The 18053-nt window shown below is 37.4% G+C and overlaps 1 non-coding gene across 1 annotated transcript; it reads left to right on the top strand.

Annotated features, from left to right (window-relative positions):
• The first annotated feature begins 697 nt into the window (after positions 1 to 697).
• TRNAC-GCA lies at positions 698 to 768 on the top strand. The gene has a single exon. It is a non-coding gene; the product is annotated as a tRNA-Cys (tRNA).
• The last annotated feature ends 17285 nt before the right edge of the window (positions 769 to 18053 follow it).

Below are 18053 nucleotides of genomic sequence, written 5' to 3'. Positions count from 1 at the left end.
TACCAAGAGCAAATATGCCTACAGATTTCTGAACTTTGTAAATGCCAGAACACTTGTCTATTTTTTCCACCTGCAGTCTAGAGGCATTAACCTTCCTTATTTTGTACTCACACACATTTATCCCACTAGCAACACCCTACTTTGACAATCTTGCTGTGATATTTATTAATTATGTATTTACTTACTTATTTACTGCATATTAATAATTGGGTAGGTGAGCTGGTACAACAAGCCTTTTTTGCCATGACCTAGGCCCCTAAGGACCAGTAAACAATGAATGCTTAAAACAATGTTGTTATGGCAGTTCACCAAATTACATAGGAAATATTAAAGCTAAAGACAATACAATAATGACAATTTGAAAATATATATATATGTGCACTGCAATGGATTTGTTAGTGTAATGACAGACAAATTAGAAAGTTATTTACTTTATTTTACAGCATAGACTGAACACAATTCAGGAGGGGACTGAAAGGAGAGTAGAAACCAGATTCCACTTGATAAAAATTCATCTACGTTAAGGGTTTTCTTCAAAACCAAGTATTTATTATTTACTGATGTTATCAATAATCCCAAATAGTGTAACTGCACAGCAAATCTTGCAACTGAGGCACTGAGCTCAAATGGCAGAGCACTCATTTAGCAAGTGAGAGATAGCAGAATCGATGCCTGCATTCTCCAAGTGTTGCAAAATGGGGGTATAGCTCAATGGTAGAGCATCTGACTGCAGATCATAATGTCCCTGGTTCAAATCCAGGTGCACCATGCAAGAGTGGCTTTTTCTACACACATAGGCCTTGTTTTCACTGGCTTTCTTTCAAAGAAAGTTAAGCCAGATAACAGCCACACCATAAAATGCCAATGTACCCTTAATCTCCACTTGACTAATTGCCAGGAACTCAGATGGTGCAGCGCATGGAATACGACAATTTCAGACACTGTATGGAACCCAGGTGGCACCCTCCTTGTTTATCACCACCTTCTGACTGCCTGCTCATCTTCACTATACATTAATAGAACTTACTGGCAGGATAGATTGGTGTCCCAAGGACTCCCACATCTGTGGAACAGACTCCCTCTTCATGTCAAGCAGAGTACCTCACTAGCCGCCTTTAAGAGGAACCTGGATGACTGGATGGGAAACAGAAAATACACCCCTGGGATTCCACCTGTGTCCCTGCTAGACAGGGGAGACAGGTGCTGACTTTGTGGGAACATGAGCAAAATTATTGGCTAGGCTTATAAGGGCCACTGAATTTTATCCCCTCTTGGATAGATGCACTGATGCATTTATACCAACCAAGCATAATGTCAAGCTTAAAACGAATCCCATATAGTGAAACTGTCACATCAACATATTCTAAAAAAAATGTTGCTAGCCATTACAAAAAGATGTCAGCTTTATCATTACAAAGGATTTAAAAGTACTAAGTAAAAAACTAAAACTTATCATGAGGAAATATAAGGTCAACTATGAACTTAGGGTTGCAACTAATTCAAAAGACAACCATAAGGCTTTCTTCAACTCTTTTACAAAGCTCAGAAGTAACCAGAAATTATGTACTGAACATTTCTCCAATGGAATGTCCTTCTTTGACACAAATGACATTGTTAAAACTCTCAACCAACTTCACTCTTCTTCACCAAAAAGATCTCAGGTCTCTGTACCATTACCCTGATATACTAGAATTCTGCCCATTTTTTCTAGTCAGTGGTATACAGACACCTGTGGTATGATCTCATTTTAGCCTTTCATGCTATGAATGACCCAGCATACTTTGAACTCCTTCACCCGAACTGAACCAGTTGTAAATCAAACACATGTTATAGAGGCCTAAATCTAGACTACCACAACAGCGACCCCAGATGTTATGATAGATATTTAAATCAACACATCCTCCATTTCTGGAGTAAGCTGCTTTAACTGTCAAGCACAGAACTTCCCTGGCAACATTCGGGATGACTGGATGGTTGACTGCAAATTTTCACTAGGGATATATGTGGAAAATCTACTTATTGGGACCATTGTTAGTCTCCTACTATCTGCATAGGGAAGGCTAAGTAGTTAGAAGAAGCCTACTGCAGTTATACATCCATGGGTGGTGAGGTGGAGTTTTATTTTGTTTAGAGACCCCAGTTTGTGCCTTGCATAGCGAATAAGATAAATAGACCTTACATTTTGATGTATTATGACATTATGGAACCAAATCTGAGGTACTAGTTTGATTTTAACATTATTTATCTATGAATCACATTAGTTATAAGTTCTAACCTTAATGTTTACTCTGTCCTTTTCCTAACAGTCCCACTAAACAGGACCACAGACACACAAGCACACATACACATGCACACACATAAACGCACACACTTCAAACATATCATTACCCAAGCATGCAAACACATATATGCCTTTCCCTAGCCATTACTCTAACCTTAAAATGAAATGACTCACACACACACACACACACACACACACACACACACACACACACACACACACACACACACACACACACACACACACACACACACACGCACACTCAACCCCAATGCTGAAACTTTCTTTGTAAGTCAAATTCCTGGCTTTACTTCTCACTCCAAATTACCTAATATTGATCATTGCACACATCAACTATTCCTGCACTTGACAAAGAATGCATTCAACCATTTCTAAGACCTGAAGTCCTACGACATGCTAAATATTTGATTTAATGTATGGAACTCATGCACAGCCACACATGCACAGGGGTGAACTCTTCTATGATAATGTAGTACTGTAATCATTGAATGTGTATTTTTTTCTCTTAACATTTGTGCAGTACAGTATACTGCTTGGTCTGCAGTATGCCACACAGCTCTGAATAGACCTCTTGATGTGTTATATTTAAGATTTTTCATAGGTGCCATGCTTTCCTCAAGGACTGCATTAACAACTACAATCCATTTGCATTTGGTGCAAGCTGCTTTCTACTCTGAACTATAATCTTGTGGAATCCACTTCTAAATTTCGAGATTAAAAGTAGTTAATATAGGATGATGACTCTGTCACAGACTGTAACAGAAGAAAAATGCAGCTATAATTACAATTTGCTTTGTGTGGTAAGCATTTAGCTAGCTGTCAGGTAGATGCTCCCCTTGTGACATGGTAACTAAATTATGTGCGAAGTATGCTGTACAGAACAGCAAAGTTTCACTGTAAATAACTGTTTCTGTAAAACCAATAACATATTAATTATTCAGTGTAGATTATTACAAAAAAGTTTAGCAAATTTAGTGATGCATTATTTAATGTGCAGTTTAGCAAATTTAGTGATGCATTATTTAATGTGCAGTTTTTCAGTCTTAAAGATCACCTCCCATAAATGTAAAACCTAATAAGTATACTGGCTAATTGATTTAAAATTCCTTTTCTGAAAAAAAAACGAATAAAGTTTTTTTCTTCAGTCACGCATAGTGACAAAGTATGAATTTAAAAGAATAACAAGATTCATTTGCAACTAGCTAATTGTGGAAATAGTAGTACTTAGTCAATAAAATATTTTGTTTGATCTCCTTAAGAGTATTTGTCACAGCAGAACTCATCCATCTCACTTAAATTTCATTTATTTGATCTGCTGAAAAGTATCAATAGTGGCAGAACTCATCAATATCAAGCACAAAGCAGAAAATGAAATAAATGTTTCCAATGTAATAACTAATGTCATACATTAATTATTTTTCTTTTCAATTTAATCATTCTAAGAGAACAATCAAATGTTGGAATATTTGCCTCCAGCTGAGTAACTTTTACCAGTTTTGCAAAAAATATCATTAACATCTAATCTATATGAAGCTCTAGCATATTGTGCACAATGTAGTTTCATTGTTTCCATAAAAGGAAGAAAAAATCAAGTACAGTATGACTTGTGAAGTGTGTGACTAACAGAAATATAGTCCCACCTTGTGTTATCATTATGTGACAGTAATGGACTATAGCCTCCTGATTCATAATACTGGCCAGTGAATAGTATATAAAGGATAACTGACCTTAACAAAAGGTAAATATATATTGCTGTCTTAGGTAAGCGTCTCTCTTGCCTAAAGCCACTGTATACCTTCAAATCAGAGATATAAACTCCTCCTCCATAGGATTCTGTCCACCTTAGACTGCACCCAGTGCTCTCCTGTGCAATCATCCAGTCTCTAACACCTGTGCAAGGTGTTTTCCTCCACAAAAGCACACAATACTTTCCTAGAGGCATTAATTATCCCTCTAAATACCAGCATCCCTTTTCCTACCATTACATAATGCCTCCATCTTTTTTTCTGGCAAACCAAGAACAGAATCGCATTTTACTCTTAAGATAAGCCATCTGTTAAATGTTATTATGGTACTGCTTTCTGTTGCATTAAATCTTCAAAATACAGAACCCGGTCTTTGAGTCTGTAGTAGTTCAACACACATTGCATTAAACTGCTAAACAAAGCATGATTCACAAGCATGGAAAGCTTAATTAAAAAATTATTTAAATGATAAAAAAAAATATTTTATATAAAATAAAATATGCAAACATCTTTACAGTTGCACAAAGAAATATCAAAGATGTTTGTTTAAACAGACAACTCGCATAAAGATGAACTGCGACAGGTTAACATATTCTACCACTACCAGTACTACAGGATTTACTCAAATTCAAAACAGCATCTGCACAGCTTCACAGGCAAATGGATTTCAGATTTACTTCTTTTTACAGAATGCAGTTATCTTCTGCAAACTAGAAAAGCAGGTCAGAAACTAAGTGCAGCAGAACAGTTGGACTTTGAAATTGCATTACCTCAGCTCTTTGGAATTACAGAGAGGTATCGGTGGCATTCTGAAGTTAGGCAACACTGCCAGTCTCAGTTAATGCAGTCTTGAGTTGCCAACTTCCTCTCTTCCCTTTGGGTATGATTTCCTGACGTCTTGCATACTTGAAATTAAAGTTTCTAGCTGCAGTATTTCTCAACATTTATGAGAGGAAACCCTCAGGTCCATTTAAATGTCAATCTCCATGTCATGTTTCACATAGTAATCATCATCATCAGCAGCATCCACCCAATTTTTCCCATTTTCAACATGTGGTCAGGATGTCATATCACCTGTTGACATCTCTGTCAATGCAAAGCTGCATCCCTGCCTTCTTTGACTGTCATAGACTTTCTCTTACACAATCCATCCACCCTTTTGCTGGAGCCCCTCATTTTCTACTGCCTTCTTCATGTCTATCCTAAATCTTCTTCACCAGAGTCTCTTCTGCTTTTCTGCACGTGTGCCTAAACCACTGTAATATATTTTCTTTGATCTTTTCCGCAAATACAGCTACTTTGGTTTCTACAATTATTTGTTCATTCCTTCATCTTCCCCACAGTGTCCATCCTACCACTCATCTCGGGCACTTCATTTCCATCACCTCTAGCTTCCTCAACTGCTGTGTCTTTACTGGCCAGGTTTCTGTACCATACAGTAAAACTGGTTGCACCACTGTTTTGTACACCTTACTTTTCAGCTTCTTCTGTCATACACTATACTTAACACTCTATGCCAGTTGACTGCACCCCTGCTGATTCTAGTTTTGATCTCTTCATTCAGACTTCCCTTCTCCTCAACTACTCTTCCTAGAAAATTGAAGCAGTTAACATGTTCCATTATCTTCCCTTCTATCTCAGTTCTCAACTTCTTCTGATTACCCCAATGTGCTGCCATTACCACTGTCTTATCTCTATTCAGTTTATTCCCATGTGCCTTCAGATTTGCCTTCCATTTCCCCATATCCTTTGCTGAAATTCATGCTCAGAGTCCGCCTGTAATGCCACATTATCTGCATACAGCAACTTTGTTGATCTCTCCCCTCCAACCTGTTTGATAATGTAATCCATGACTAGTATGAACAGCAGTGGGCTCATATCTGAACCCTGATGCACACTCACTCCCACTCCTACTGGGAACCCCTCTGTGAGACAGAGCACTGTTCATACTTGAGTTATTGGGTCCTTGTACATGGCCTGCACTACCAATGTTTCTGGGACTTTGCACCACCACAGGACTACACAGTCATCTTTCCTGTGATGTTTTCATATGCTTTCTCCAAACATTGGGTCAGTTGTGCTGCATCCTGATCTGAATCCGAGCTGCTCTTCTCCCATCTTACATTCTACTACTCTCCATATCTCTTTATCAATGAACTTCTCCCAAACTTTCATGCAATGTGACAGGATTTTGATACTTCTGTAATGCTCATTGTTGTGGATGTCCCTTTTGTTCTTGTACACTGGCACGAGTATGATTATTTTCCAGTCATCTGGGATACACCTTTCTCTCCACACTGTTGTAAGTACCCTCAGAAGACATTTCGCCACTATCTCACCTAGCATCTTTATCATAACTGCTGTGACATCACCTGAGCCTGCTGCTTTCCCTAATTTCATTTTCATTAGTGCTGTTCTTACTTCTGCTATGATGGGCTCTTCTTCTCTCACCATTGGCGGTGTCCAGGCTGTACAACTTCTATGGGGTTTTCTTCCTTTAGAAGCTGCTGGAAGTACTCCTTCCAGCTGCCTTTGATGTCCTATGGACTGGTGAACAGGACGTTGCTGGTATCCCTTATGAAGGGTGTCTGACCCTCTTCATTATCATTCTGTCTTTGCTTTGCGACCCAATATAGTTTCTTAGTGCCACCTACTGAGTCACTTTTCAGCAGCTGATATAGTGCCTCTGATGCCCTGTTCTTTGCTATTGAGTGTCCTTTCTTAGCCATTTTGTTAGCCAAACAGTATTGCTTCCTAACCTGGTTCATCTTTTCTGTCTCCTACTTTTTCATGTACTACTTCTTTCTTTTGTTAGCTTCCCAGAATTCTGCATTACACCACCAGCTTTCTTTATGTACCTTATTTCCATACCTGGCTCAGCCACATATCTGTTCTGTAGTCCTCACAAATGATGTTTGGAGGTGCTGCCATTCTTCTTCTACTCCACCTATTTCCTCCTCTTCTTGGGGTACTAGTGCCCTGAGTGATTCATTGAACTGTTGTACTTTCTCTTCAGTAAACTTTCAGGTCTTCAGCCTGGTCTCTGTTGACTTTAGAGTTTTCTCTGAACACTGCTTTCAGCTGATTTTGCAACCAGTGGTTTTGGGCTGACTGTTTCACTGAGGATGATTTTGCAGTTGCTGATTCTATGCCAATGCCCTTTCATTACTATGAGGAAGTGAGTTCATTTTCACCACTCTTGCATGTAATTGTGTGACTGTCTTTCTGAACCATGTGATGCCTCTTATAAAGCTATTTGCCAGACAGAAGCATAGAATAGCCTCTCCTTATCTTGTTATTATTTATTTAAAATTCGTTTACCGGGAAAGTCCAACTTGGACAGTCCCAATTTTCAGCAGAGGCCTGGAGAGAAACACTCCAGATGCATGCCTTAGAAAAGTGGGAAGAAACTGGAGCACCCAGAGGAAACCCACACAAACACAGGGAGGACATGCAGACTCCACTCAGAAGGCATCCCAGCTGAGAATCATACCAGAGATCCTCTTGCTGTGAGGTGACAATTCAAACCACTGCACCATTGTGCCATTCATTCTTGTTGTCCCACCCATGTGGACCCATGCAGTCCTCATATCCTATTCTGTCTGTCTCAATCTATGCATTCAGGTCATCCATTATCAACACCAATTCATATTGTCCTCCTTTATCTAGTAGGTCCTACAACTGCTTTCTGAATGTACTTTTTGCTGTCACAAACCTTCTGTGGGGCATAGGCTGAAATTATGAATACTGCCCTATTATTAGGTTGGAGTCTGATTCCCATGTCTGTCAATAATTTTGACAACATCCTTCACTGACTTGTGAAGCCTGTCTCTCTTAACACAATTCCCACACCATCTCTAGTCTGCCCGCCTCCTAAGTCATAGACTTTGAATCTCAAGCCAAGTGGCTTTGCTGCACCACCCTTCCATCTTGTATCTTGGATACATAGGATGTCCAAACTCCACCATGCAATCATCATCCATGTCCAAGCTCCATCTAGTCAGTGAACCTACATTGATTTAGCAATGCTTATTCTATGTTTGGCAGGTTGATTTTGTTTTACATCCAGCTTTTGCTGAACTGAACTATCCCTAACACAGGCTAGGCAATTGGACACCAGACAGCCAGTAGCATATTAATCCAGGGGTGCTGTACTTTATAGTGTGCACACACTGTACAATAAGGGCAGATACACCCTTTCCACTGTTAGTATGGAGTAAACTGTGTAGGTCAGAGTAGGCCAGGTCCTCACCCCACTTACCACTTCCAAATACCTATGCCCACTTGGCAACATTAGTCAGCATGAGTAAATCACCTAGACCCATATTTTGTACCATCGATTGGCTAGCTCTGTATGTTCTCCTATCTTGAGGATACTGCACACAACAGTCGATGCCCATAGTGGTTGTCCTGTACAGCTCATTCCCCCATAGAGCACCATATGTGCTGCTTCCCACAGCTCCATTCAATGGTGAGTTTGAGATGGAAACAATCAGTTTTTTCAGATGTGGGAGGAACCCCACAGAGACACAGGGAGAACAAGCAAACTCCAAACCGGCATTCACTGGAAGTCAGGTTTGAACCTTGTAACTTATGCATGGGTTGCAAAGACCTTAACCATTATGTCAACTGTGATTATGCATTGTATATCAAATTGGATCAAAAACAGAGCCCAGGAAGTTAGGTTGGGCCTGTCAGCAGAAGTGTACCCCAGGGTTTAGTCCTTGGGCATTCTCTTTGGCATTTACTTGTTGGAGGTCAAACCTAATGATAAGGGTTTGTGACTGACTACATTTTCAAATAACCATAAACTTTACACCATCATAAACTCTCCAGTGGTCCAAGATCCTGCAAGAAGGCCAGTTTCAAACAAGTAGCTGGTGTCAAAACCATCAACTAAAGCTAAATCTCAAGAAATGTATAATCGTATCCTCTGAAAAGCATGACTCCCCTTGTAACTATCCCATTAACAACACACCCCCTGAAAACTGAACCTGTAGTTTGAGATCTGTGAATCTGTGTAGAAAATGAACTGTTCTTTTATCTCCATGTACCCACTGTTGCAAACAAGTGCTTTTGTACTGTACAGCTTATATCTTAATGTATTGTGAACAGATTCAGGGATGTAATTGTCACACCTGATGTGGCACTCATTAGGCTGAGCACTGAGTATAATGCCCCTTTTTGTATGTACTGGTTCAAACACTTGTCATAACGTGAATGACAAAAAATGTTCTCTCCAAAAAAAAATACATAAAAAATAATGTCCTAAATCATAAAAATTATGCAGACTGTATCAACACCTTGTCCATTTTCTCACCATCATACAGGCTACTGAGAGGTGACCTCTGCCTTGATATACAGCTTCAGCTGATCCTATTCTGTCAGATCTATTACAAATTCATAAGTCCAGTATATCATAAACACCCACTCATGGGATCTCCACGTCTTTTACAAAATAGAACATGTTGGAGAGATAGGTTTGTATTACTGAGAATATCACTTCTATGGGACCAGCTTCCACTCCACAAAACAAATAACTTCAACTACTCTAGCAAAACGTAGAGAAGAATAAATGGCTAACAACAAATGTATCTCTTATTTAGCACATGTGCTCTTGATGGACAGGGTAAACATGTAAATGCTTCAATATATCCTTGTTTTGCCCATTTTGGAACTTTTGTAAAGATAATTGCGTAAATCTCCCATGTAAGACTGAGCATCTTAAGATCCTCACAGATCAATAGCCTAGTAAGTACCTATGAACCACGAGGAGTATAAAAATGAGTGACTGAACGCTTCTGAAACAATTCAGTTTCATAGGCTTGATTCAGTATGGCAGAAAAATAAATGCAATAATTTGTATACACTTTTGCACAGTTTTCTAAAAGTTTGCTGCATGTCTTAATATTTATAATAATTTTTTTCTAAAAAAAATTACTTGATTTTGCTTGATGCAACGTTCAACAAAGCACATGACTTGTTTCTCCCAAATGAAGTCTGGCTTTAAGATTTGTGCATCTGACTAATTCTAGGAAGCAAGAAAATTGCATTAACTAACACTTCTTCATCTTCAAGATTTTGATGATGAGTACTATGACATGTTTGCTCACTGTGAATATAAATTCACCTGCTTCTTGACTGAGTGGCAGCATGCTTTGCATGTTTAGTATTTAAAATGTAAAATGATTTGGAATAAGTGGTGAACTATAGCATCTCAGAAGATTGAATGACTAAAGGTATATTTTGTCTGTCAAGCTTCTAAATGTCTCTTTAATTTTAACATTAAATATAAATGTAATTAAATGAAAACATACAACTCAGACAACCATTTATTTGCTTGTTTATCTATCTTTGGAATAATTCCTTCAGTTATATTTTATCTGTTCACTGTATGCAGGAAATTCATTCAAATATTGAGTATCTGTGCTTGAAGCCATCAGTTCATTTTGCACTCAACCCTTGGTAACATATTATTATAAGTTACAAGCTTATTCATAATCACTTACTATGGCTACATTTGAACGAATAATAGAATAGTGGAATTTTGTGATTCAAGTCAAAAACTCACTAGTTATTTTTTATACTTTACACATCTTCCTTTGAAATTCTTAAGACTGTTTTATTCCCTTTAATAATAGTCAGCCAGTAGCCGTATATTGTTAAACTACGAACTCTACTATCATAGTCTAAAATTATCATTTTACACATATTGTCAGGCTACTTTCTATGTATTCCAGGTAGAATTATGTCACAAGTTTCTCTTCACACTAATAGCGACAGTTGCAACCTAATTTTCCACATGCACAAATGCATTTTTATAGACAAATCTGTAAAAAAACAAACACTGGTAAAATTTGAGCAGCATGCCAGATTCCACCATACCTGGACCACATCCCACCTATCACGTTTTCACTATTTTTTTACCTAGATCCCATGACCAAACATCCTCTCATACAACTGAAATACATTTTTGCTTTGAAGTATGATAAATTGCCAGTTTATGTTTTATGGAAACTAGAACATCAAAAAAACCTTCACCGAGGTTAACAAGTGTGTATGTTCATACATGTGTGGGTATGTGAGTGTTTGTGTGTATGTAGGATTACAGTCAATGATCCCAAAAACAATACTCCTGAATGTGAAAAACAAAACAAACAAAAAAAAAAAGGAAAAAAATTACTTACTGCGACCTCCTTTTTCCAAAACAAAATATCCAAAAAATCCTAAAATAGCCATCAAGTATATTTTGTGGGAATCTTGCAATCATGGTGTCTTGGTACTGTTTGGAAATATTTTTTTTAAAAGGTAATATGCAGATCAGGGTTAGGAAAAGTGATGGGGTTAGGTTTAGCACATGTGAATAAAGATTTCTTTGCTCTTCTGAACCAACTTACTGTGGTTTGGTTAGGACTGTAGCTAACTTTTGTAGTCCCCAGTACAATTCCCCAAAATACCATTTCTGAACTTTAAACTGAAGTCTTCTCTATACTGAGGACAGAAAAAAACTGTAATAAGCAGCTTGCTGCAGTTACATTACCACACATGAAGCACTTTGGTGCTTCAGCTCTGATGCCACAACCACAAAACCAGTATCAGCATTAATTTCTGAATACTGGTTCTGGAGTACCCTCCTCATACATTGTACCCAGGGTTTTTTCCCCATTCACCTTGCCCTAACTATGCTTCTGGGTTTGTCATATATGCAGGAAAGCAAAAGATGATTTATTTATTTATTTAACATTTGTTTACCAGGAAAGTCTGATCTGGAATGCAGCCAATTTTCAGCAGAGACTCAGGGAGAAATACCCCAGATGCATGTCTTTGTGATGCGGGAAGAAACTCACATGAACACAGGCAGAACATGCAGACTCCACGCAGAAGGCACCCCAGCTAAGAATCAAACTGAAGAACCTCTTGCTGTGAGGTGACAATGCTACTGCTGCACCACTGTGCCATCATTTGATAAAGACGATTTGGGAGGGACAGGAACAAGGTGTGAGAAGATAAGGAAATACAGCCAAAAGATGGATTGAGTAAGCAAAGATCTGCAGCAATTGCACATGACTGTCAAACAAATTAAGAGAGAGGTGGTAAGAGTGAATGTGATGCTCCAGCCCCACACAAAAAAAAGATGATAAGGGTGGTGTTGATGATGATAATGGCGATGATGATGATGATGATATGTAGTAGTGGAGTAGCTGGTATGTATGTTAGAAATACTATTTGCTGTGCTGTGTGTATACCATATAATAGCGTATAAACTAATGGTGTTTGTTTCAATAATAGACTACATTAACAGGAACTTATATTAGTAGAAAATATAATAGTCAATACATATGGATGTTTTCCAGTGTTATTTGATTTTTTTACATTCCATCTCTAGTCGACTGCCTGTTTTCTGATTATCCATATATTAGCGTATAAACTAATGGTGCCTTGTTTAGATAATATATTACGTTAGCAAGAACTTACAGTAATAGCAAGTATAATATTAATCATCTGGTGAACAACTGCTAAAAGGTCTGAGGGTCCTTAATTTTTGAGACATTTGATGCTAATAAATAGATTTTGTGGCCAAATATGGAAAGACTTTGTATACCCTGATCAGAAAAAACTATGGAAAATATCAATGTGTCAATGGGAGTCCTGTGCAGGACCAGCATACTATATTTGAATTGTCCTAAGGAGTAACAGAAGTCTTAATGTGGATATGTTTGGGAATTACAAGGTAGCTTGGCTTGAACTACAGTACCAAGCCTGTGGATTGTAAGGAATATTCTGTTTTATTGAGAGACTGCAAAAGTGAGGTAACAAAAACAAAAAACTGAACTGTGTGTAAGCAGAGGTATATCATGTGCTTGTTTTCTTTTAAACTGAAAATAAACTTATTGATTTTTTATTATATTTAACTTGATAAAGCAGTAAGTGGTGTATTATACTTGCTTCATATTTGTGTGTGTGTGTGTGTGTGTGTGTGTGTGTGTGTGTGTGTGTGTGTGTGTGTGTGTGTGTGTGTGTGTGTGTCTAAGCATGCCCATGTGTAGCATTCATGGAAATATCTGAGGAAATGTTATGGCTGCTTTCAGGTTCAGAATGTACATTTATATGTTTTACTTTTGCTGGTTATTATGGTACTAGGATGAACTTTGCTGAAAATCATGGTCCCTAATAGTCAGAAACGAAAGCTTCAGTACTGATAATACATTTTTAGCCTGCACCATCATCAAGGAAAATAAGCAATCAAGGGTCACAGATCAATTTTAAGCAGTGTATTAATAATTTATGGCTAATGATTGATGCATAAATTTAAATATTTCAGGCATGGGCAATAATGCCCTTCCAGCCTGGCAATATAAGAAAATAGTCATCCTCATAACAACTGTCCATGTTGTTTTTTTTTAATTTTTAAAGACGTGCTTGCTTTAGTGTAATTTTGTAGGCTATTCCAGCCATCGGCTACACTGTCAGAGGACCAATTTTACATACATCATCCCTGTGTAATCTACTGAACAGGTTGCCTGATGCTTCTCTTCAACTCTTTGATAACCCCAAACATTCCTAGAGTTAGTTCTGTCTAAAATCCCTGTAGAACTGAAACAAGTCTCCTCTTAAAATAGCTGTATGAGAAATTGTACAATTTCAGATATTATAATCTTTCATAATAACTTAAAGTTTCATGTCCATGAATGCACTGACTATATTGGCACATATTGTTACAGGCCTATTTCAACACGTGTATGCTTATACATAGCTTCAATCCTAACCTTTTTAATCCTTACAATACTTTGTCTCAAATGACATTCATTATTTTTCCACAACAAAAAAGGAGACTTATGGGTCTATATGATTCAGGGTTTGTCCTATTCATCTTTTCCTTAAAGATAGGTTAAGCAAGTGCTTGTCTACAGCCTTGAGGAATCACACCATACTTAAATGACTTAAGAGGTAACATGTGTACTGGCTTCTAGGCAAATACTAGGGTGTCAATCTGCAGATTACTACAAGCTTAGTCAGTATCAACCCCTTCATCCTCTATTGCTGAGGTAAAGCTCTTAGCTGTTATACCAACCTCTCCTCTGGCAAGTACTAGGCTAGCTGTCCTTGTGGGCCTTATAAGCCCAGTCAATTTCTTTTCCAAAAGTGAGAATTAAACCAAATACCTTCTGCCTATGATGTAAACATCTTAACCATTACACAAACCCCAATTCCACAAAACATTTTTAATTTAAGTTTACACTGAAATGCTGTAAGGTCATTATTAAAACTAATCTGATTCTGTTACTCTTGCATTTATTACACAAAGAAAACAGTGGTGATATAAGTAGCCCTTTAATAAAAATGACAATAAAGACTAACTTATAAAAATTATTTTTTCATGCAAATAATAGTTTCCTATTATACCATTTTGGACAATAACTTCTTTATAGCAGCATAAATATGGTTTGCGTATGAATATGCCATATGCTGATCTTGTCTAGAAAAAAATGCCATCCCAGAATCTCAAGATTGTCAACTATTGAAACATTTAAGACAGATCTTATCTCATCTCTCACTATTTTTGGTTTAGTGGGGTTAATTAAATATCTTGAAATTGGCTGAATATTATTGCCAAGACTAAGAAATTGTGTTAACAATTTTTACTTCAGTTAAGTATGAGAGTGATATCATCAGCATCAGCTAAGGTTAAACTACAGATCTCTACAGGATTAGGTTTAATATTTCCATCAATGAGTCTCAACAATAGCCTAATTCACAGAGAAAAGAAGGCTGGAGACAGTGGGCATCCCTGAGAGACTCCCCTAACTTATTGGAATACAGTAAATTCTCAGGTAACCAGCACCGATGAGGATTGATAGATGCCGGATAAATGTAGATTCTGGTTGTTTGAGAGTTACTATTAAAATAGGCCTAACTAACACTGTACCCCATACTATTTGTTTGGTTTGACTTGTTCTCAGGTTGGGAGAGAGGGAATTTATTCATATCTTCCTTTTTAAAACTCTAAAACTCTAAAAACGTAAGGTATGTTTCTGCAGGGGGAAAACGGAAAGTGCAACACATGAAAACTGTACTGTATTTCTTCAATTTTTTTTTTTTTTTTTTTTGCCTGTTACTTGAGAGTGCCAGTTGTTTGAGTTCTGGTTAACTGAGAGTTTACTGTATAGATGAAAGGTTATTATTAATTATTAATTGATCATCTGTGTGGAGACATGCGTGAATGGGCATACCTTCTTTGAAGGTTGTACATCAGAGCTGGCAACTCTATATATATAATTAGTAATTTGTATTGGAAAATTATGATATGGCATTAAACAGAATAAATAATCTCTATTTGTAGTTACAAATGCTTTATATGTCTTTTCTGTATTTGTCTTTTAAGCCAGTTGGTGGAATTCAGTGATTGTGTCCCAGTTATAGTATGGTGTGTATATCATCCACTGTGCTGATAAGTCTGCAGTTCAGAAATAAAAGTGCATATTTGTCACTATTTGCTTAAAGCATACAAAGAAATGATGGTGCACAGATCAGCATTTCAGTACATGGTTTACTTCAAAGCCACGCTAAGCAACACATGGAAAGCATTTGGCACTACTGGAGGGGACAGGGTGTAGCAGCAAGGAACAACAAAACAAGGTTACCTTGTGTGCCACACAGTTTCTGATTAATCGGCAGTCATTCAGTGAAACAGAATAACTCTACTTAAAATAAATGCAGCATTGTAAGGTATATGCTCATATCCTCTTTTTTTCCAAGTGCAGTCATAAAAAGTGCAATGCTTCAAGTGTGCACAATTTTTCAGGTCATGCACACGTTTTTTTTTAACAACCAAACATGTGCTCAAAGAAGAAATTTGTTATATTTAGGTGAAAAAAAACATTGCACTCTGTCTACTAATGTTTTAAATGGAGTGACTTCTCAAACATGGGCCAGTGAAGGGTAAAGTGCTGTAAATATATTCTATCTGTGAGAGATGCGTATAAATATACAAGCTTGAGGCAGATCCCTTGGACATTGTTAGCATAAGTATGCTACTATAATTAAAATAATCTACCAAAGATGTCTAAGAGGACATGGAGGGGACTCTCAGCCACACATAGCCTCACACTCACAAAAACTCACTATCGACATAGTTGCACCAATGACCATGTCTTCCATCATATCAGCACATACACTTGCATGGAATCAGCAAACTAAAAATGCAGTGCAGTAAAAGCAGATAGAGCTTTCAGCTAAATTACATAATATTATCAGAAATGTTCTAGCCATTGCTGATTGCGTTGACAGGCATATAGTCTCTTCAGTCATCAGGCTAGCAAATGGAAAAAAGACTGTCAGTTGTCTTTCTCTCTCTGGCACTATGCAATGCTGAGAGGCATGCTGTGGCTCTCATCATATATTCATAATAAGGGGAAATCTTGTTGGATTGCATTCTTCTCTTGTCCAGAATGATGCCAAAATACAATTTCGCTATCACTGGCTTTAGTTATTGGCTATGTAAATTGCAGCTTTCTAGTGAGATCCATATTTTGACAGCCAGGGGAGAAAACATGGTAAAAAGATCTGCTAGCTTTGTATGGAATGGGCTGCAGCTGTCCTTTAATGGATTTTTATATACTGGAAAAATTGTTTCCCACCCTTTAGTGCACTTTCATAAACAAAGTGAAATTGCTTAATATACTGATGTGATGGATTTCAATCTACTAGTCATTAGTGTGGCTGTAAAAACACAAGCAGCTTCAGAGGCAAAATATTTGATTTGGAAATTTTCCTTTACACAGAGAACACAGTATCTGTGATGCTAATGAAACCTGACTCAAATCCCTCAACTGTAAGGAAAATAATCCATCTAGTCTCAAGTTCCTCACCTATCACTCTCACAGGACCACTAGTAAGGGGTTGGAGGTGTATCCATATTTAATAAAGATCTAATACCTGTGTGTCTCTTTCCAAATGAATTCATCCTTGATTTAATGCAGGTAAAAATTGCTTTCAACATTGCAAATGTTAAAATTATCAATAATTACAGGACTTCCTCTATCTTCCATGGGGGAACTGAATATCTAAACATGCTTCACTAGCTGGAAATCAAACCAAATGCCATTTTATTAAGCAATTTCAATTATCCTGATATCATCTGATCTTCTTACACATTCAGTAACTGTTATGTCCAGGCCATTCTCAGAATAATCAAATGTAGATATCTTGAACAATTAAGTATTCTACTAACCATTCTCCCAAACCTGCTAGTCCTTGTCTTTATTGAATTCCTATGCCCTCTGCTCAGCCCCACAACTATTATGTTCTCCTAAATAAATCAGAATATTTAGCTATCCCCTTCTCTCTCTCAAAGCCAGCCTCACTAGTCCCCATTATCTGTCTCTACTTTATTAAAATCAGCTCACTACAACTTATTGAATTTTTCAAACACATAAATGATCTAGTCACCCTACATCCCTGAACAATAATACCGTTACCCTAGCCAAGGAATGTTATGATCCATTAAATCACTGCATAGAGAAAATGTTCTCATTCTGTAATAAGCAAAGCAATTAATACAGCAAATGCCCTATTTGATGGGATGATAGAAGCAACAAATTATATAACAAGAAATATAAGATCCACGCCTTATATAAGCCACTGCCCCCTCTCAGTTCATAATCATAACTTATCAAAATTCATGAATCCAATAAATACAACACAGAAAAATGCCAGATACTTTAACAAAACAACAAAGCTTTTGGATTACACATACTTCATCAGTGTTATTTATTAGATGTGTGCATTTGGCTACAGTTTCAGTTCTAGCACTATCTCAACCTTAATTTCTTGTTATCAAAATTCATCCCATCATTTGCCTTTTTAGTTTTGTCAAACTCAATTATATGTAGCCTCCCTTTTCAGAAACTCAACAGTTTTTAGCTGTTTTTTAATAACATAGTTTTACACTAAAATAACAGCAAGTACTAATTCTGGGATAAAGGTGTCACCCAGTGCTTCCCTTG

This window comes from Protopterus annectens, chromosome 4.part0 (assembly GCF_019279795.1).
Source record: "Protopterus annectens isolate FY-2018-M chromosome 4.part0, PAN1.0, whole genome shotgun sequence".
Classification (NCBI taxonomy): domain Eukaryota; kingdom Metazoa; phylum Chordata; order Ceratodontiformes; family Protopteridae; genus Protopterus; species Protopterus annectens.
Note: the sequence above shows the minus strand (reverse complement) of the source record. Positions and strands in the feature narration are given on the sequence as shown.